The sequence below is a fragment of the Ranitomeya variabilis genome, chromosome 6, assembly GCF_051348905.1.
Source record: "Ranitomeya variabilis isolate aRanVar5 chromosome 6, aRanVar5.hap1, whole genome shotgun sequence".
NCBI lineage: Eukaryota > Metazoa > Chordata > Amphibia > Anura > Dendrobatidae > Ranitomeya > Ranitomeya variabilis.
In genome coordinates this window covers 575,813,323-575,834,534 of record NC_135237.1, presented here as the reverse complement: position 1 = coordinate 575,834,534, position 21,212 = coordinate 575,813,323, and the positions used below count along the sequence as shown (strand labels likewise).

The 21,212-nt window shown below is 50.0% G+C and overlaps 1 protein-coding gene across 1 annotated transcript in view; it reads left to right on the top strand.

Annotated features, from left to right (window-relative positions):
- Nucleotides 1–3,330: 3,330 nt before the first annotated feature.
- Nucleotides 3,331–21,212, top strand: part of LOC143783150 (fucolectin-6-like) — a 110,756-nt gene continuing 92,874 nt past the window's right edge. Inside the window, exon 1 of the mRNA XM_077271473.1 lies at nucleotides 3,331–3,532. The gene's annotated coding sequence lies outside the window, so the exon portion shown is untranslated. The remainder of the gene's footprint in view (nucleotides 3,533–21,212) is intronic.

Here is a 21,212-nt window from a genome sequence, read left to right as displayed (position 1 = left end):
GACTGTAAAGTGCCAATTGAAACAGACTTATCAAGTTTCTTAGTACGCTTAGAGCATGCTGATATAACATGAGTTGAATCACCGCAATAGAAGCACAACCCATTTTTTCGTCTAAAATTCTGCCGTTCACTTCTGGACAGAATTCTATCACATTGCATATTCTCTGGCGTCTTCTCAGTAGACACCGCCAAATGGTGCACAGGTTTGCGCTCCCGCAAACGCCTATCGATCTGGATAGCCATTGTCATGGACTCATTCAGACCCGCAGGCACAGGGAACCCCACCATAACATCCTTAATGGCATCAGAGAGACCCTCTCTGAAATTCGCCGCCAGGGCGCACTCATTCCACTGAGTAAGCACAGCCCATTTACGGAATTTCTGACAGTATATTTCAGCTTCGTCTTGCCCCTGAGATAGGGACATCAAGGCCTTTTCCGCCTGAAGTTCTAACTGAGGTTCCTCATAAAGCAACCCCAAGGCCAGAAAAAACGCATCCACATTGAGCAACGCAGGATCCCCTGGAGCCAATGCAAAAGCCCAATCCTGAGGGTCGCCCCGGAGCAAAGAAATCACAATCCTGACCTGCTGAGCAGGATCTCCAGCAGAGCGAGATTTCAGGGACAAAAACAACTTGCAATTATTTTTGAAATTTTGAAAGCAAGATCTATTCCCCGAGAAAAATTCAGGCAAAGGAATTCTAGGTTCAGATATAGGAACATGAACAACAAAATCTTGTAAATTTTGAACTTTCGTGGTGAGATTATTCAAACCTGCAGCTAAACTCTGAATATCCATTTTAAACAGGTGAACACAGAGCCATTCCAGGATTAGAAGGAGAGAGAGAGAGAAAGGCTGCAATATAGGCAGACTTGCAAGAGATTCAATTACAAGCACACTCAGAACTGAAGGAAAAAAAAAATAAAAATCTTCAGCAGACTTCTCTTTTCTCTCCTTTCTCTGTCAATTAATTTAACCCTTTTGGGTCCGGTCAAACTGTTATGGTTCTCAATGGCAAGAGAACATAGCCCAGCAAACATAAGAACTAGCTCTTGGAAGGATGGAAACTAAACTGACCATGAACTAAACCTGCCGCACAACTAACAGTAGCCGGGTAGCGTAGCCTGCGTTTTATCCCTAGACGCCCAGCGCCGGCCGGAGGACTAACTAATCCTGGCAGAGGAAAATATAGTCCTGGCTCACCTCTAGAGAAATTTCCCCGAAAGGCAGACAGAGGCCCCCACAAATATTGGCGGTGATTTTAGATGAAATGACAAACGTAGTATGAAAATAGGTTTAGCAAAATTGAGGTCCGCTTACTAGATAGCAGGAAGACAGAAAGGGCACTTTCATGGTCAGCTGAAAACCCTATCAAAACCCATCCTGAAATTACTTTAAGACTCTAGTATTAACTCATAACATCAGAGTGGCAATTTCAGATCACAAGAGCTTTCCAGACACAGAAACGAAACTACAGCTGTGAACTGGAACAAAATGCAAAAACAAACAAGGACTAAAGTCCAACTTAGCTGGGAGTTGTCTAGCAGCAGGAACATGCACAGAAAGGCTTCTGATTACAATGTTGACCGGCATGGAAGTGACAGAGGAGCAAGGCTAAATAGCGACTCCCACATCCTGATGGAAACAGGTGAACAGAGAGGATGATGCACACCAGTTCAATTCCACCAGTGGCCACCGGGGGAGCCCAAAATCCAATTTCACAACACTGCCCGTTTCAAACAGGACATGAAGAGATCGCAGGTAGAGATGCTCAAATATTTGAGAAGCCAAGGACACATGAAGGCGATGGTGGGAAAATGCAATTACTGTGTCAAGAGGTGGATGATGATGAGACACAATTGCCAACAAGTGGTGTTGTTACATCCGCAAGTCAGGGCAAGGAAGTGTGAGGAAGTGGACGACGGAGTGGTGGATGATGAAGTCACTGACCCAACCTAGGAATGTTACAAACAGAGTGAGGACAGCAGCCCAGAGGTGGGGGGATCTGCAGCACCACAAAAGGCAGGAAGAGGCAGTGTGGTGTCAAGAGACACAAGGTGGCCAACTATTCCCCAGAGCACAAACATAGCTGAAGTTGCCGGTCCAAGGGTTAGGAGTTCCTGAGTCTGGCACTTTTTTAAAGATAGTCCAGTTAACCCCAAAAACACAATTTGCAATAGCTGACATGCCAGCATCACCAGGGGCAGTACAATTGTCAGCCTGACCACCACCAGCATGCTCAGGCACAAGACAGCAAAGCAACCGACTAGTTTGGCCAAATGCCAGGGTACAGAAAGTGTCTGTGGGTGACACTACTGCTTCTTCCCCTGTTCTATGGGCACACCAATTCCCTGTCCGTGACATAGGTAAAGATGCCTCGCTCCCAGCACCTATCATTGTACACTTGCAACCACCGTCAGCAAACACGTTCACGTCCTTTTCCCAGTGCAGCGTTCAGTTTTCCATACCGCAGTTAATGCCTTATTACACAGCCACCCACAGGTCACGATAATAAACAGCCACTTTTCCAGCATGCTTGCTCTAGAAAAGATGCCGTTTAGGCATCTGGAGATGGAACCTTTCCGCAACCTCATGGCGGAGGCAGTCACTTGGTACTCGGTCCCCAGCTGCCACTATTTATCCCAGTGTGCCATCTTTGCGTAACATCAGCATGTGTCCCATAACATCAGCTATGCCCCAACCAACAAAGGTACTGGGAAGGATCAGTGAACATAGGACATGTGGACAAGTGCTTGCATTTCCCTGACGGCACACTGGTTAACATTGTGGAAGGTGGGACCCAGTCGGACTCTGGTATGGAACACGTGCTGTTGACACTGAGGATTGCAGATCCTGGCTGCCCAGACCTTCTACAGCAGTTCCTGCACCTCTTCCTCCTCAATCTTCATCTCAGAGACGTCAACAACATCAATCACAAGTTGGAAGCGCTGCAGCACTGCCTCTGCCAAGAGACAACAAGCTCTGATAAAGCTAATCTGTTTAGGTGACAAACTGCACACACTGCCGCAGAGTTGTTGAAACATCTTACAGACCCGACTGATCGGTGTCTATCGCCTCTGAACCTAGAACCCGGCATGGTCGTGTGTGACAATGGCCATGTGAGGGGTGGTCCAGGATTCCCACACCCCTCTGTTACTGTTTTCTTATGCTGTCATAATTAATGTTATTTATTGTTTGGCCGTTAGATGGCAGCAATGTGTTACTGTGAATAGCACTGTGCCTTCAGGTCCTGTTAGAACAGGAGGTCATTAACCAGTTAGGTCGGCCCTGAGAGGGGTGGCTTTAGACTGAAGGATGACTGGGAGATTCGGCATCATCTTAAATAGTGAGAGAGTCTCAGAGAAGAAAGAATCAAAGAAGGAGATGAACTAGACAAGAACAAGAGAAGGACAGAAGAATAGGACCAACGGGGACAAACAGAGTAGACTTACCTGAAGAGGCCAATTTGGGGACTCCACAAGCGTGCCAAGACGAGGACAACCTTATCTGCAACGGAGATCCAAGAAAGTCAGGTATGGGGAACAGTAGGGTATTAGAGGGAGCTCCCTTACGTGCAGATTCAAGAAACAATGGCATTTCCCTTAGGGCTGAAGCATTCTGCGTTATTCATCATTGTCAGAACTGTGTCTGTGCCCATGATAACTATGAAAGTGCTTGTATGTGAAGGAAGAGAAAGGACACTGTCACATGCTATTCTCTGCATTTGACTGTTACCGTCAGTAAGAAGTTTTGACATTTTCAAGCTGTTGTAGGTTCTTCCTCCTGAAGCCCAAAAGAAATGGCACCCAGGATGGCAGGTTAGAAGAGAGTATGGAGATCTCCTCCACTAAGACACCAGAGCACACACACAGGGATTTGCAGAATCCCCTATTTCTGTAATGGGCTGGGGTATGGAAGAATTAGATAATGTGCCCCTCAACCATGACTACCATCTTACCCCCCCATTACAGCCATAACCTGGTGGTGGCTCTGAAGCTTGGTAATCTCGCACAAGTGCCATGCATGGTCCACATGCTCAACTTAGTGGTTCTGTGGTTTCTCAAAATGACCCAGTTCTGCCTGAGCTATTTGTGAACGTATGCAAAGTGTGTACCCATTTCTGCAAGTCAGATACAGCTGCCACCGCCCTAGCAGTGTTTGCAACTTCCAGCTCACCGACTGGTGTGCGATGTCCCACACATTGGAACTCAACGATACATATGTTGGCAAAGCTTTGTGACCTGCAGAGGGCAGTAGTTGAATACTAGCGACACCATGTCCATCAGTATTCCGGTCAGCCTTTGAACATAAGAGCTGATGAGTGGGAATGGATGCCTGACATCTGTGCGGTTCTCCAAAACTTTGAGGACTTGACGAAGATAGTGATCGTCGATAACACCATAATCAGTGTCACCATCCCGCTACTTTGTCTACTGAAATGCTCATTGCTCACAATTTAAAGGGAACCTGTCACCAGGTTTGGCAGATAGGAGTTATGACTGCTGCCTTTCAGGGCTTATGTACAGCATTCTATAACGCTGTAGATAAGCCCCCGATCCAACCTGAAAGAGAAGAAGAATAAGTTTTATTATACTCATCTGCAGGGCGGTCCTGTCCAATGGGTGTCCAGCGCCTCCCATCTTCTTATGATCGCCACCCTCCTACTTGCTTCATGGCTCCCCGGCATCGCACTCCTAATCAGGAGTGCTTATCTTCCCTGTTGAGGGCAGACCAAAGTACTGCAGTGCGCAGGTGCAAGGAATGATCAGAGAAGCCCGGCGCCTGCGCACTGCAGGAATTTCCTCTGCCCTCAACAGGGATGATAAGCACACCTGCGCAGGAGCGTGATGCTGGGGAGCCATGAAGTAAGCAGGAGGACGGCATCGCAAGAAGATGGAAGGCGCCGGACCAGGACCTGCGACACCCAACGGACCGGACCGCTCCCCCGGGTAAGTATAATAATAATTAATTTTCTTCCCTTGCAGGTCAGATCAGGGGCTTGTCTACAGCACTATAGAATGCTGTAGATGAGCCCTGAAAGGCGGTGGCCGCATTTTATATTGGCCAAACCTGGTGACAGGTTTGTTTTAAGAGGAGGCTTTGCAGGTGGAGCAAGTTGAGATGGAGCAAGAAACTATACAGGGTAATGCTTCACATCCCAGCCCCATCTCATCTTCTCAATGCAGATTGGGTTATAATGAGGAGGAATGAGAGCTGGATGCCTGCACTACAGAGGGTACTACCCTATAACGAGGGGGAGGGTCGTAGTCATGGTCAAGGGGTACATTACCTAAATCTTCTTCAACCTGGCCTGCTACGGAAATAGGGGATTCTGCAAATCCCTGTGTGTGTGGTTTGGTGTCTCAGTGGAGATCTCCATACATGGTTGGTCATCCTCTTGGTGGGGACAGGGAGGTCTTGGCTGTTGGAAGTCTGGCACAAATAGTTGAGTTTAGGTTCTACTGCCTTTCCCATGACCTTTCCGTGACCCTTGCATTGTATGCAATTTGGCCAACACTAATTACTGGTTGGTCACCCTTCTAGACCCACACTACAAGGAAAACTTTCCATCTCTACTTCCCATGGTGGAGAGGTCTAATAAAATGTTGTGGTACTTGAAGACCCTGGTTGAAGAATTAAAAAAAAAATCCATCTGACAATGCTGGCGACAGAGGTCACAGTTCTGTGTAATATAGGAGAGATCTCCATCCTGTGTAATATAGGAGAGGCCTTCTTCCTGTGCAATATAGGAGAGGCCTCCATCCCGTGTAATATAGGAGAGGCCTCCATCCCGTGTAATATAGGAGAGGTCTCCATCCCGTGTAATATAATAGAAGCCTCCATCACGTGTAATATAGAAGAGGCCTCCATCCTGTGTAATATAGGAGAGGTCTCCATCCTGTGTAATATAGGAGAGGCCTCCATCCTGTGTAATATAGGAGAGGTCTCCATCCCGTGAAATATAGTAGAAGCCTCCATCACGTGTAATATAGAAGAGGCCTCCATCCTGTGTAATATAGAAGAGGCCTCCATCCTGTGTAATATAGGAGAGGTCTCCATCCTGTGTAATATAGGAGAGGCCTCCATCCCGTGTAATATAGGAGAGGTCTCCATCCCGTGTAATATAGGAGAGGTCTCCATCCTGTGTAATATAGAAGAGGCCTCCATCCTGTGTAATATAGGAGAGGTCTCCATCCTGTGTAATATAGGAGAGGCCTCCATTCCGTGTAATATAGGAGAGGCCTCCATCCCATGTAATATTGGAGAGGCCTCCATCCCGTGTAATATAGGAGAGGCCGCCATCCTGTGTAATATAGGAGAGGTCTCCATCATGTGTAATATAGGAGAGGCCTCCATCCCATGTAATATAGGAGAGGCCTCCATCCTGTGTAATATAGGAGAGGCCTCCATCCCATGTAATATAGGAGAGGCCGCCATCCTGTGTAATATAGGAGAGGCCTCCATCATGTGTAATATAGAAGAAGCCTCCATTCCATGTAATATAGGAGAGGCCTCCATCCTGTGTAATATAGGAGAGGCCTCCATCCTGTGTAATATAGGAGAGGTCTCCATCCCGTGTAATATAGAAGAAGCCTCCATTCCATGTAATATAGGAGAGGCCTCCATCCTGTGTAATATAGGAGAGGCCTTCATCCTGTGTAATATAGAAGAAGCCTCCATCCCATGTAATATAGGAGAGGCCTCCATCCTGTGTAATATAGGAGAGGCCTCCATCCTGTGTAATATAGGAGAGGCCTCCATCCTGTGTAATATAGGAGAGGCCTCCATCCTGTGTAATATAGGAGAGGCCTCCTTCCTGTGTAATATAGGAGAGGCCTCCTTCCTGTGTAATATAGAAGAGGCCTCCATCCTGCGTAATATAGGAGAGTGTTGCTGCTCAGCTTACTCATAACCAGAATCCCCCGTCCTATTGTACATGCAGCTATAGGATTCCTCCATCCTCGGTGATTACTCTACATTTACTTACATTAATCTCATCTGACAAGTGTTTGCCCATCAGACGTCTCATCCAGATCATTCTGTAATATTGTAATGTCAAGGTCAGTACAGATCCCTGTGATCCCCACTGCTCCCAGTACAGATTCATTCGGTCCCCACTGCTTCCGGAACAGATCCCTGGTTTCCCAATGCTCCCAGTCCAGATACCTGCAGTCCCCACTGCTCCCGGTACAGATCCATGTGTTCCCCACAGCTCCCAGTACTGATCCCTAAGGTCCCAACTGCTCCCGGTACAGATCCTTGCAGCCCCCACTGCTCTCACTACAGTACAGATCCTTGCGGTTCCCACTCCTCCCAAAACAGATCCTTCTCATCCATGGAGGGGATCACTCACAATGTGTGGGGGCTTCTCATCCATGGAGGTAATCACTCACAGTGTGTGGGGGCTTCTCACCCATGGAGGGGATCACTCACAATGTGTGGGGGCTTCTCATCCATTGAGGGGGTCACTCACAATGTGTGGGGGCTTCTCATCCATGGAGGGGATCACTCACAATGTGCAGAGGCTTCTCATCCATGGAGGGGATCACTCACAATGTGCGGGGGCTTCTCATCCATGGAGGGGATCACTCACAATGTGCGGGGGCTTCTCATCCATGGAGGGGGTCACTCACAATGTGTGGGGGCTTCTCATCCATTGAGGGGGTCACTCACAATGTGTGGGGGCTTCTCATCCATGGAGGGGATCACTCACAATGTGCGGGGGCTTCTCATCCATGGAGGGGATCACTCACAATGTGCGGGGGCTTCTCATCCATGGAGGGGATCACTCACAATGTGCGGGGGCTTCTCATCCATGGAGGGGATCACTCACAATGTGCGGGGGCTTCTCATCCATGGAGGGGATCACTCACAATGTGCGGGGGCTTCTCATCCATGGAGGGGGTCACTCACAATGTGTGGGGGCTTCTCATCCATTGAGGGGGTCACTCACAATGTGTGGGGGCTTCTCATCCATGGAGGGGGTCACTCACAATGTGTGGAGGCTTCTCATCCATGGAGGGGGTCACTCACAATGTGCGGGGGCTTCTCATCCATGGAGGGGATCACTCACAATGTGCGGGGGCTTCTCATCCATGGAGGGGATCACTCACAATGTGCGGGGGCTTCTCATCCATGGAGGGGGTCACTCACAATGTGTGGGGGCTTCTCATCCATTGAGGGGGTCACTCACAATGTGTGGGGGCTTCTCATCCATGGAGGGGATCACTCACAATGTGCGGGGGCTTCTCATCCATGGAGGGGATCACTCACAATGTGCGGGGGCTTCTCATCCATGGAGGGGATCACTCACAATGTGCGGGGGCTTCTCATCCATGGAGGGGATCACTCACAATGTGCGGGGGCTTCTCATCCATGGAGGGGATCACTCACAATGTGCGGGGGCTTCTCATCCATGGAGGGGGTCACTCACAATGTGTGGGGGCTTCTCATCCATTGAGGGGGTCACTCACAATGTGTGGGGGCTTCTCATCCATGGAGGGGGTCACTCACAATGTGTGGAGGCTTCTCATCCATGGAGGGGGTCACTCACAATGTGCGGGGGCTTCTCATCCATGGAGGGGATCACTCACAATGTGCGGGGGCTTCTCATCCATCGAGGGGATCACTCACAATGTGCGGGGGCTTCTCATCCATGGAGGGGATCACTCACAATGTGTGGGGGCTTCTCATCCATGGAGGGAGTCACTCACAATGTGTGGGGGCTTCTCATCCATGGAGGGGATCACTCACAATGTGTGGGGGCTTCTCATCCATGGAGGGGATCACTCACAATATGTGCGGGCTTCTCATCCATGGAGGGGATCACTCACAATGTGCGGGGGCTTCTCATCCATGGAGGGGATCACTCACAATGTGCGGGGGCTTCTTGTCCATGGAGCGGATCACTCACAATGTGCGGGGGCTTCTCATCCATGGAGGGGATCACTCACAATGTGTGGAGGCTTCTCATCCATGGAGGGGATCACTCACAATGTGTGGAGGCTTCTCATCCATGGAGGGGATCACTCACAATGTGTGGAGGCTTCTTATCCCTGGAGGGGATCACTCACAATATGCGGGGGCTTCTCATCCATGGAGGGGGTGACTCACAATGTGTGGGGGCTTCTCATCCATGGAGGGGATCACTCACAATGTGTGGGGGCTTCTCATCCATGGAGGGGATCACTCACAATGTGGGGGGCTTCTCCTCCATGGAGGGGGTCACTCACAATGTGCGGGGGCTTCTCATCCATGGAGGGGGTCACTCACAATGTGCGGGGGCTTCTCATCCATGGAGGGGGTCACTCACAATGTGCGGGGGCTTCTTATCCATGGAGCGGATCACTCAAAATGTGTGGGGGCTTCTCATCCATGGAGGGGCTCACTCACAATGTGCAGGGGCTTCTCATCCATGGAGAGGGTCACTCACAATGTGTGGGGGCTTCTCATCCATGGAGGGGATCACTCACAATGTATTGGGGCTTCTCATCCATGGAGGGGATCACTCACAATGTGTGGGGGCTTCTCATCCATGGAGGGGGTCACTCACAATGTGTGGGGGCTTCTCATCCATGGAGGGGATCACTCACAATGTATTGGGGCTTCTCATCCATGGAGGGGATCACTCACAATGTGTGGAGGCTTCTCATCTATGGAGGGGATCACTCACAATGTGTGGGAGCTTCTCATCCATGGAGGGGATCACTCACAATGTGTGGGGGCTTCTCATCCATGGAGGGGGTCACTCACAATGTGTGGGGGCTTCTCATCCATGGAGGGGATCACTCACAATGTATTGGGGCTTCTCATCCATGGAGGGGATCACTCACAATGTATTGGGGCTTCTCATCCATGGAGTGGGTCACTCACAATGTGCGGGGGCTTCTTATCCCTGGAGGGGGTCACTCATAATGTGTGAGGGCTTCTCATCCATGGAGGGGTCACTCACAATGTGTGGAGGCTTCTCATCCATGGAGGGGGTCACTCACAATGTGTGGGGGCTTCTCATCCATGGAGGGGGTCACTCAGAATGTGTGGGGGCTTCTCATCCATGGAGAGGGTCACTCACAATGTGTGGGGGCTTCTCATCCATGGAGGGGATCACTCACAATGTATTGGGGCTTCTCATCCATGGAGTGGGTCACTCACAATGTGCGGGGGCTTCTTATCCCTGGAGGGGGTCACTCACAATGTGTGAGGGCTTCTCATCCATGGAGGGGGTCACTCACAATGTGTGGAGGCTTCTCATCCATGGAGGGGTCACTCACAATGTGTGGAGGCTTCTCATCCATGGAGGGGGTCACTCACAATGTGTGGGGGCTTCTCATCCATGGAGGGGGTCACTCACAATGTGTGGGGGCTTCTCATCCATGGAGAGGGTCACTCACAATGTGTGGGGGCTTCTCATCCATGGAGGGGGTCACTCACAATGTGCGGGGGCTTCTCATCCATGAAGGGAATCACTCACAATGTGTGGGGGCTTCTCATCCATTGAGGGATCACTCACAATGTGTGGAGGCTTTTCATCCATGGAGGGGATCACTCACAATTAGGGTTGAGCGAAACGGATCGGTCATTTTCATAAGTCGCCGATTTTTGGCAAAGTCGGCGTCTCATGAAACCCGACCCGATCCCTGTGTGGGGTCGGCCATGCGGTACACGATTTTGGTGCCAAAGTCGCGTTTCGTATGACGCGTTTAGCGCCATTTTTTCAGCCAATGAAGGAGCGTGGGCAGAGTGATGACATAGGTCTTAGGGGAGTGCACGCGTATCGCCATCTTATCGCTTGTGCGTAGTAGGGATTTGCAATGTGCAACACGAAATTTTCTGTGCTGGGACGGAGGGGAGAGAGAGAGGTGCTGCAAATGATGGAGGGGTGCTACAAATGATGGAAGGGGTGCTACAAATGATGGAGGGAGTTGCTGCAAATGATGGGTGCTGCAAATGATGGGGGGTGCTACAAATGATGGAGGAGGCTGCAAATGATGGAGGGGGGTGCTGCAAATGATGGAGGGGATGCTGCAAATGATGGAGGAGGCTGCAAATGATGGAGGGTGCTGCAAATGATGGAAGGGGTGCTACAAATGATGGAAAGGGTGCTACAAATGATGGAGGGGGTTGCTGCAAATGGTGAAGGGTGCTGCAAATGATGGAGGGGGTGCAACAAATGATGGAGGGGGTGCTGCAAATGATGGAGGGGATGCTGCAAATGATGGAGGAGGCTGCAAATGATGGATGGGGTTGCTGCTAGTGATGGAGTGGTGCTGCAAATGATGGAGGGGGCTACAAATGATGGAGGGGTGCTACAAATGATGGAGAGGTTGCTGCAAATGATGGAGGAGGCTACAAATGATGGAGGGGGTTGCTGCAAATGATGGAGGGTGCTGCAAATGATGGAGGGGGGCTGCAAATGATGGAGGGGGTGCTACAAATGATAGAGGGGTGCTACAAATGATGGAGGGGGTTGCTGCAAATGGAGGGTGCTGCAAATGATGGAAGGGTGCTACAAATGATGGAAGGGGTTGCTGCAAATGATGGAGGGGGGCAGCAGATGATGGAGAGGTGCTACAAATGAGGGAGGGGTTGCTGCAAATGATGGAGGGGGTGCTACAAATGATGGAGGGGGTGCTACAAATGATGGAGGGGGGCTGCAAATGATGGAGGGGGTGCTATAAATGATAGAGGGGTGCTACAAATGATGGAGGGGGTTTCTGCAAATGGAGGGTGCTGCAAATGATGGAGGGGTGCTACAAATGATGGAGGGGGTTGCTGCAAATGGAGGGTGCTGCAAATGATGGATGGGTGCTACAAATGATGGAGGGGGTTGCTGCAAATGGAGGGTGCTGCAAATTATGGAGGGGTGCTACAAATGATGGAAGGGGTTGCTGCAAATGATGGAGGGGGGCAGCAGATGATGGAGAGGTGCTACAAATGAGGGAGGGGTTGCTGCAAATGATGGAGGGGGTGCTACAAATGATGGAGGGGGTGCTACAAATGATGGAGGGGGGCTGCAAATGATGGAGGGGGTGCTGTAAATGATAGAGGGGTGCTACAAATGATGGAGGTGGTTTCTGCAAATGGAGGGTGCTGCAAATGATGGAGGAGTGGTACAAATGATGGAAGGGGTGCTACAAATGATGGAGGGAGTTGTTGCAAATGATGGAGAGTGCTGCAAATGATGGAGGGGGTTGCTGCAAATGATGGTGGGTATGCTGCAAATGATGGAGGGGGTTGCTGCAAATGATGGAGGGGTGCTGCAAATGATGGAGAGGGTGCTACAAATGATGGAGGGGTGCTATAAATGATGGAAGGGGTTGCTGCAAATGATGGAGGGTTTGCTGCAAATGATGGAGGGGATGCTGCAAATGATGGAGGGGGTTGCTTCTAATGATGGAGTTGTGCTGCAAATGATGAAGTGGTGCTGCAAATGTTGGAGGGGATGCTGCAAATGATGGAGAGGTGCTACAAATGAGGGAGGGGGTTGCTGCAAATGATGGAGGGTGTGCTACAAATGATGGAGGGGGTGCTGCAAATGATGGAGGGGTGCTTCAAATGATGGAGGGTGCTGCAAATGATTGAGGGGGTGCTACAAATGATGGAGGGGATGCTGCAAATGATGGAGGGGGGCTGCCAATGATGGAGGTGGCTGCAAATGATGGAGGAAGCATGCAAATGATGGGGGTGCTGCAAATGATTGTGGGGGTGCTGAAAATGATGGAGGGGGGCTGCAAATGATGGAGAGGGTGCTACAAATGATGGAGGGTGTCACGATATGGTGTGAAACACATAAGTTTAGTTTCTCTGCCAGCACACATAGGGTGGGCGCTGACCCCCCCTTCACTGTGTTTTAGCTTTCCTTCTCAGAGAGTGTGGGGGTTTTATGAGAGCCAAGGTATTTACGACCGGCATTTCCTGCCGTGTAAGCTCTTGTCCAGCTATAACTGGACTAGAAACTTCCAGAATCCATGAAAGTTCTTTGTTTGTTTTTTGTAAGATATTAAAGGGAACCTGTCACCCCGTTTTTTGAAGATGAGCTAAAAATAGCGTTAAATAGGGGCAGAGCTGGGCGTTACATTAGTGTCTTTGTGTGCCTTTATAACCTACCTAAGCTGCCGAAATACCTTTGTAAAGTCGCCGTTTTCTGCTGTCACTCACGCTGGTCTGGTCATATGGGCGTGGTGACAACGCTGTTTCTCCCCCAGAATCCTGCTCATCATTACGTTGGTGGCGTAGTGGTGTGCGCATGTCCAAAGCAAAGATCCACTGCCCAGGAGATTCAAAACAGCGCGGTCTTCGCTATTCGCCGTTTACCGGTGGGCGCGGCCATCTTTCCTGTGGCCGCGCGTGCGCAGATGGAGCGCTCTGCTGCCCGGGGCTTCAGGAAAATGGCCGCGGGATTCCGCGCGTGCGCAGATGGAGATCACGGCGGCCATTTTCCTGAAGCCCCGGGCAGCAGAGCGCTCCATCTGCGCACGCGCGGCCACAGGAAAGATGGCCGTGCCCACCGGTAAACGGCGAATAGCGAAGACCGCGCTGTTTTGAATCTCCTGGGCAGTGGATCTTCGCTTTGGACATGCGCACACCACTACGCCACCAATGTAATGATGAGCAGGTTTCTGGAGGAGAAACAGAGCTGTCACCACGCCCATATGACCAGACCAGCGTGAGTGACAGCAGAAAACGGCGACTTTACAACGGAATTTCGGCAGCTTAGGTAGGTTATAAAGACACACAAAAGACACTAATGTAACGCCCAGCTCTGCCCCTATTTAACGCTATTTTTAGCTCATCTTCAAAAAACGGGGTGACAGGTTCCCTTTAAGCAAACCATTTAAGATAAGAACACGAAAATATATATTCTTATTCTCCCTCGATGGATCTACCCATCACTCTAAACACGGGCGTCTAACTCCATCTGGTAAAGAAGTAGGGATTTCTCGGTAAATATGTATCCCAGACAGAACATATTTGATCTCATTAGAATGCCCACGTTAATCCGAGATGAATGCTGGGTTTGTTACGACTATGACATGTTTTGTAGCGAAGTTATAGAAAGTAGATAAATTTAAGGTTGAAGTACTCAGAATGTAGAGAGAGGAGGGTCTGGATAAGCCAGCCTTTCTGTGATGTCACTAGCTGCAGGTTTTAAGTTTGTGGCAGGCTCCCCAGCAGGACGTCTTGTCTTTTCCTGGAGAGCCCTGAGCACGTCCAATGAGCTGGGACGTATGGTTGCCTGCAATGCAATGAACTGAGAATATGTGAGTGTTATCTTTTCTCCTTTAATCCCCTTTATGTTATAATTACCTTGTACATATTTTCAATTGTCTCATTTGTAACATCTTTGTAAAATATTTTTTAAAGCACTGCCTAAACTTTACGGAGTATAATATTTAATACTAGTTCATTCTTCATGCTCTAAACGTACCCTGTCTCCTGAACGGAATTACGCTACTGTTTTGGGTTAGCTTCGGACCCGTTTAATCGGAGCTGGTGGCAGCGATAGTGTGCAGACTTTTGGGTGATGCATAGCGACTGCGGCGTTTATAATTATTGTTCCTGCCTGAGTGGGAGTAGTTATCGCGTCGCTGCAGCGTGCCCAATAGCCAGTACATAGCAGGCAGCCTTTCTTGGGACTAATTACCCTAGGTGCAGTACCTAATCTGACCTGCGAGTAAGGGGGGCGCCAGAGAGCTGCAAGGTTTAAGTGGAACTGTAAGCGGGATATACACAAATCCCTGCAGTTCCTGGTATATTGAAGAGCAGTGGGATACCTAGAATAAGCCCCTGCTGTAAACTAAGAGGTCAATAGCCTTGTGTGTGTCTTTTATCACATTGTGGAGTGGAGGGATAACAAAGATAAGCCCCCCTGCACATGTGATAGCTGTCTGTTGGCCTAAAGTCACCCCGATCCAAGGCGGTGGGATATTAGAGCATTAGTGATTTGGTTTGAGCAATCATTCCTCTCACTAAAAACTTGCAGAAGGTTCTTGCGAGGACTCTGCGCAAATAAGTTTGGGAGAACGAACTCAGTGCTTATTAGTTGTGAGACAATTGTGTACTGGTAATTATCCCCTCCCTTTCTCATCGTTTTTCTATCCTATCTTTTATTTGGCAACCATGGCTGCGAAAGGAGAAGCCTGGTACACCCAGCAGAAGAAGGACACCCTTGCTGGGATATGCACGTACCATGGCCTGAACCCCCAGGGTAAGAACAAGGCTCAAATGGTCGCTGAACTGATGCAATTTGAAGCAGACCAAGCCAGGCCACAGAGCCCAGAGGCCGCAGAAGCCAGCACCAGCGAACATGGTGCTGCAGCAGAGGTCCAACCACTGAATACGGGCCCTACTGGCAACCAGGGGGGCGCAGACATCCGCCTGCAGCTGGCTCTGCAACAATGCTCCGCAGATGACCTAGAGAGACGTCTGCAGCTGATCCAGCAATACCAGGAGTGAGCCGAGCGAGAGGCCCAGCGAAATGCAGAGAGAGCCGAGCGAGAGGCCCAGCGAGAGGCAGAGACAGCCGAGCGAGAGGCCCAGTGAGCCGAGCGCCATCCCAGCGAGAACATGAACTGGAGATGCTCCGGCAGGGGGGATGCCTTACACCGCCCAGAGCCGTGAGCCCAGCAGCACTCAGATACCGAAGCCCCGGCCCGACCACTTTCCTGTTATGGAAAAGGATGGGGACTTGGACACTTTTCTGCGGGCATTTGAGAAAGCCTTCAGACAGTACCAGCTGCCTACACAAGAATGGGCACGATACCTGACACCAGGGCTGAGAGGCAAAGCTCTGGAGGCGTTTGCTGCACTCCCTCAAGAACAAGATGGTGACTATGAGGCTATCAAGCAGGCCCTCATAGCCAAGTACCAGCTTACACCCGAGGTGTACCGTAAGAAGTTCCGGATCCTCCAACGTGGCCCACACGACAGTTACAGTGATGTGGTGCATGGACTGGGGACCCACTTTGACCAGTGGACCCAAGGACTGTCAGTGACCACCTTTGCACAGCTGCGAGACCTGATGATCAAAGACAAGTTCTTCCATCTTTGCCCAGCTGAGGTGCGACAGTTCGTGATGGACAGAGAACCCAAAGACGTGAGGAAAGCAGCGCAGATTGCCGATGCCTATGAGGCCAACCGTAGATCGGAAGTGCGGAAGCCAGTCACCACCAGCTGGAGAGGGGGTAAGCCTGCAACCAACGCCAGTACCCCTGCCAGCCAACACACCAGAGGTCCTGTCCCCGTGGCTAACAGCACCAGACCTACCACCGAACTTTGCCAGTGTTACCACTGCCGGCAGCCTGGTCATATCAGTACCTTCTGTCCAAACAAGCAGAAGAACCTCCCAGCCAAGGCCCCAGGGCCTAATGCAGCAGTTCTTTTGGTGGGTGGTGTGGTTGGGAGGGTGTGTGACAACGTACAGCACGTCACTGTGGGAGGCAGGGCCGGACTGGGACTAAAATTCAGCCCTGGCATTTGAAGTTACACAGGCCCACTTGTCACATGGTGACTGTATAATATCTTTGTAGACTTGTAGGCAGGGCCGGTTTTAGGCAAAGTGGGGCTTTAGGCAAAGATTAAAATGTGACCCCAAATGCTAACATATTGCACATCACACAGAAGCATTTCGGTTTACAAGAGCTGAGTTCAGGCTGCTAAATGAGTTTGATCAACAATACTGAAGTTGTTCAATGCTTGTCTCCCGACCTCTTTTCACCAGCTGAGGAATAATGATGAGGATCATGTTATCAGCAGCACATCTACAGTCTGCACCGTCGATGTGCTGCTGAGAACAAGGATTTTTGTTCCAGCAAAAACAATCTGAATATGCAGCATTTTACTTGTTTAGTAAAATACACCCCATAGTCCTCCATATATTATAATGTGCACCACAGTCCTCCATATAGTATAATACACCCCTTATAGTACTCCATATATTAAAATACACTGCTCAGACGTCCATATAGTATAAAACACTCCTCATAGTCCTCCATATAGCATAGTACACTCCTCATAGTGCTCCATATAGTATAATGCACCGCCATAGTCATCCATGTAGTACAATTCACTTCCCATAGTATAATGCACCCCATAGTTCTTCATATAGTATAACGTATTCCCTATAGTCCTCAATACAGTATAATGCAGCCCACATATAGTATAATGCAGCCACCACCCTACAGAATATAATGCAGCCAACCCAGAGTATAATACAGCCACCCCATAGAATAAAATGCAGCCCCCCCATAGAGTATGATGCAATCACCCCTCATAGAATATAAATGTAGCGCCCCCACCGCCGCAGGGCCGAGGGGTACCCGGTACCGGGCCTGTGAGTCTCTGCTCTGGGGTTGTCACGGTGGCTAGGCCCCGGTCCGTGACCCTGCCGTGGGGCGCATAGTGAAGGATATGATGGATGAATGATATTAGTGGTGCGGTGCAATAAATAACGAGGACACTAGGTTGCAGTTTCTTTACCTCTTTACTGAAGATCTCTGGGTCCTCAGTCCGGAACACGGTTCACCAGGCTGCGCAAGTCCGGCCGGTCCAATGGCACCTCCAGAGTTCTCTTCACAGGTGGAAATCGGTGCCTTCCTTCTAGCGCTATGTGTTGTGGTCCTTCCCTGCTGTGCTTACGGAAAGTACCCCACAACCGTTGTGTCTGTTTCTTAAGTTCCCTCACAACTCGATTAGATGATGTTCTGCTAATCCTCCGTCCCTCCCTGATGTTCTGGTTGGGACGGCACCCGTTTGACGGGTAGGCTCGGAGCTCTTCCGGGACCCTAGAGTCGCCCCTCTCCACAGGTTGCCCCCCAAGACTGCATAGGTGATTTAAGTTAGACAGCCCGCCTTAGACTGACTGTCCTGCCGCTGTTTGGAGTATTGCTTGAAGCTGAATGTTATGATACTCCCTCGGCGTTCCGGCCACCGGTAGTGCGCCTCAGTAGGATGTTGCTTCGGTCTTACAGCACGACTCCTACTGGTGTTTCTCCTTTTGCGTGATCTCGTTTCTCACTCAGCACAATCTATCTCGCTTCTAATCCTTCCTTGGGCACCGCCGCTACCCGGAGCAGGCATGGTCCCGTTACGTTCGTTCAAGTTGCCAAGCCTCTGTCAGGATCCCACCCCTGACAGAGACCCTACTGTATCTTCCCCCACAACACCCTCTGCCACAAGGTGTTGCCTGGTTCCAACCCAGTCAGCTTTCTGCTCTAACTTCCTGCCTGACCCCCAGTTTACCCACTATGGTGGGGAGTGGCCTAGTGAATAGAACCCTTAGCTCCCCCCGGGGGCCCGACTATGAAATGTATTGGTGTCTGTGATACCTGATCAGATGAACTCTTTCAGTGCCATCAGACGCACCATGGCTCCCCTTAGTGGCGGAGCCACAGTACTGCAACGACCAGGACTCTGGGGCGCTGCACTCCCCCCTGGTTAAACACAGTACTCCGGGACTGGGAAGAAAACAACAATACAAGTTAGCAAAAAGACATACAGTTTTGTTGAGTGCAATAACAATAAGCATATTTAAACAGAGCTTCCCTTTATGGGAGGTGAGGACACTTAAACGTTACAAACATGGTTAAATATCATAGCAACATGCTACAATTAACTTTTCTTACCCAACCGGGTATTCTACTATGTGCAAAATTGTTGAACAATAATTTAACATCGCCTTTAAGGACATACACGCTAAATCCACTAATGACCTTCCTATAATCACATTATAAGGTAATTTAACTTTTTCATTCTCCTTCTTTAAATCTGCAGGACCGCCTGTCCTAACGGCACCAGACCTACTGCCTCTCCTTCCTATGCAGGACCGCCCCGTTCAGCCCGGGCCTACTGCCTTTTCAACTACTATACACGGTATAGAACATAACATTACTTTCAATTTAAGAGCACTGAGCCATCTCTACATGACTCCTATGAGGACTCAGGGTTTACCTTCTATCCTAATTATCTATCAACATTATCAAAAACATTTTCTATGGAACATTAAGCCTTCTCATTATCTTTCTCACTATCATGCATGCTGGACACCACGTCTACCCCTATGGGCCCACCGCATCCTTCTTCTATCTTTCACTTTCTTTCGGAGAACATCATCAACATTTCTTCACAATTAACTAGTTAAATACATATAACTTACTCACATAAACATTATCATCACTTTCTTTCATCAAACATTATTGCTATCTGTCTTAAAGCAATATCACCATTTACATGCAACAAATGAACATCCCCTTTAGGAGGGGAACAAGTCTCTATGAGGTAGCACATCTTCTCAAGCTACCAGTCCATACTCAGCAAAGGTTCCAGTGTGGTATCTTCACAAAGAGTCCTTTTTGAAGTAAAACCAGTGGGAAGCACCTTTAATAAGGTGCAAACTATGTACAAAAAGTTTGTATCATGCACTGTTCATGATTGCGGCAGTTCTTTTCAACAGGAAACAAAAATGGAAAAACAACCAAAAAGAACAATAGGGACCCCGGGTCAACAAGGGGATCCCTTTAAAAGTTAACCCTGGATGGGTTTTAGCAGCAAAAATCAGGAAACAAACAGTTAACTATGTACAGTTTCAGGTTTCCGAGGTTTAGTGGGACGGCTTCCAGGGCTGCACCTGGCACTTAACCCTTCCTGGCCTGGGAAAGGTGAGGTCCAGGGTTACACCCAGTGCTGGACAAACGCTGTTAATCCGTCTTTCATGTACGGTTAAATCATGTGCAGCGATGGAGGTCTGCGCAGCTTGAGTAGGGGCATTTGCTGCAGCAGAGGTAGCGGCTTTTGCAAGATCAGTCACTGGATCGGAGTCAGCAGCTGGGGCACTAGCAGTCACTGGAGGGGTGTCGGTCGTCAGGGCAGGGTCGTCCTTCATACCTGCTTCAGATGCGGTTCCTCCGGTGCCGGTCTGCTCTGCCTCCGCTGGGGTCTGGAATGCTGGCTGTAGGGCCTCGCGCTGCGGCGTTGTCATCTATGTTTGCAGCACCTCGCTTTCCGGCAGGGCCTTGCTTTCTGGCTTCGGAGCGCTGGAACTTCTTTCCTGCTCCGGACCAGACGAGGCTGCCGACAGATGTCTGGTGAGGCTCCCGATGATGGTCTTCTTCCACCCGGCCTCAGTGCTCAGCTGCGTCTGCAGGAGTTGGTGGGTCAGCTCATCCGCTCCGATCTGCAGGAGGTCAGCGTCAGCTGCGGAGGTCTGGCTGCGGTGCCTCTCCGGGTAGCTGGGGGAGTCCTCGGCTCCGACTCCACGCTCCAGCTCCAGGCGGCTGGCCATGGCGTCCTCCATGTCGTTGACTTCTTCTTCCTGGTCCTTTTCCCGCTCTCTCCTTCGTGGGCGGTTTCGTTTTCTCTGTCTCTGTCCACCATTGAGGATCAGGAGGCGGATCTCGGCTGCTGACGGACACGTCCTCAAGGGGCCGAGATATTTAGACTGGGCGGCCATTGTCTTTCGCGCTCTTCAGCTTGTTCACGCCCACTTCCACGCCCTTCTTCTTCTCCTGCGCTCTCCTTAGCGCTGTAATGGCGGCGATTTTGGCGCGAACTTTTGGCGGCAAGTGACAATCCACAGTCTTTGCAATAAAGTACAGTCCAAGCACAGTAAATCACAGTTCCAAGGCATACATGACCTGATTCTTCAGGCTTAAGTAGATCCTGTTCGTGATGCCAAGTTGTAGCGCCCCCACCGCCGCAGGGCCGAGGGGTACCCGGTACCGGGCCTGTGAGTCTCTGCTCTGGGGTTGTCACGGTGGCTAGGCCCCGGTCCGTGACCCTGCCGTGGGGCGCGTAGTGAAGGATATGATGGATGAATGATATTAGTGGTGCGGTGCAATAAATAACGAGGACACTAGGTTGCAGTCTCTTTACCTCTTTACTGAAGATCTCTGGGTCCTCAGTCCGGAACACGGTTCACCAGGCTGCGCAAGTCCGGCCGGTCCAATGGCACCTCTGTTGTGAATTTGCTTTTTGCTCCCTCTAGTGGTTACTAGTTTTTTGACTCTGGTTTTTCTGTCATTCCTTTTATCCGCACCTGGGTCGTTAGTTAGGGGTGTTGCTATATAAGCTCCCTGGACCTTCAGTTCTATGCCTGGCAACGTAGTTATCAGAGCTAGTTTGCTGTGCTCTTGTCTACTGATCCTGGTTCCAGTTATATCAGCTAAGTCTGCCTTTTGCTTTTTGCTATTTGTTTTGGTTTTGTATTTTTGTCCAGCT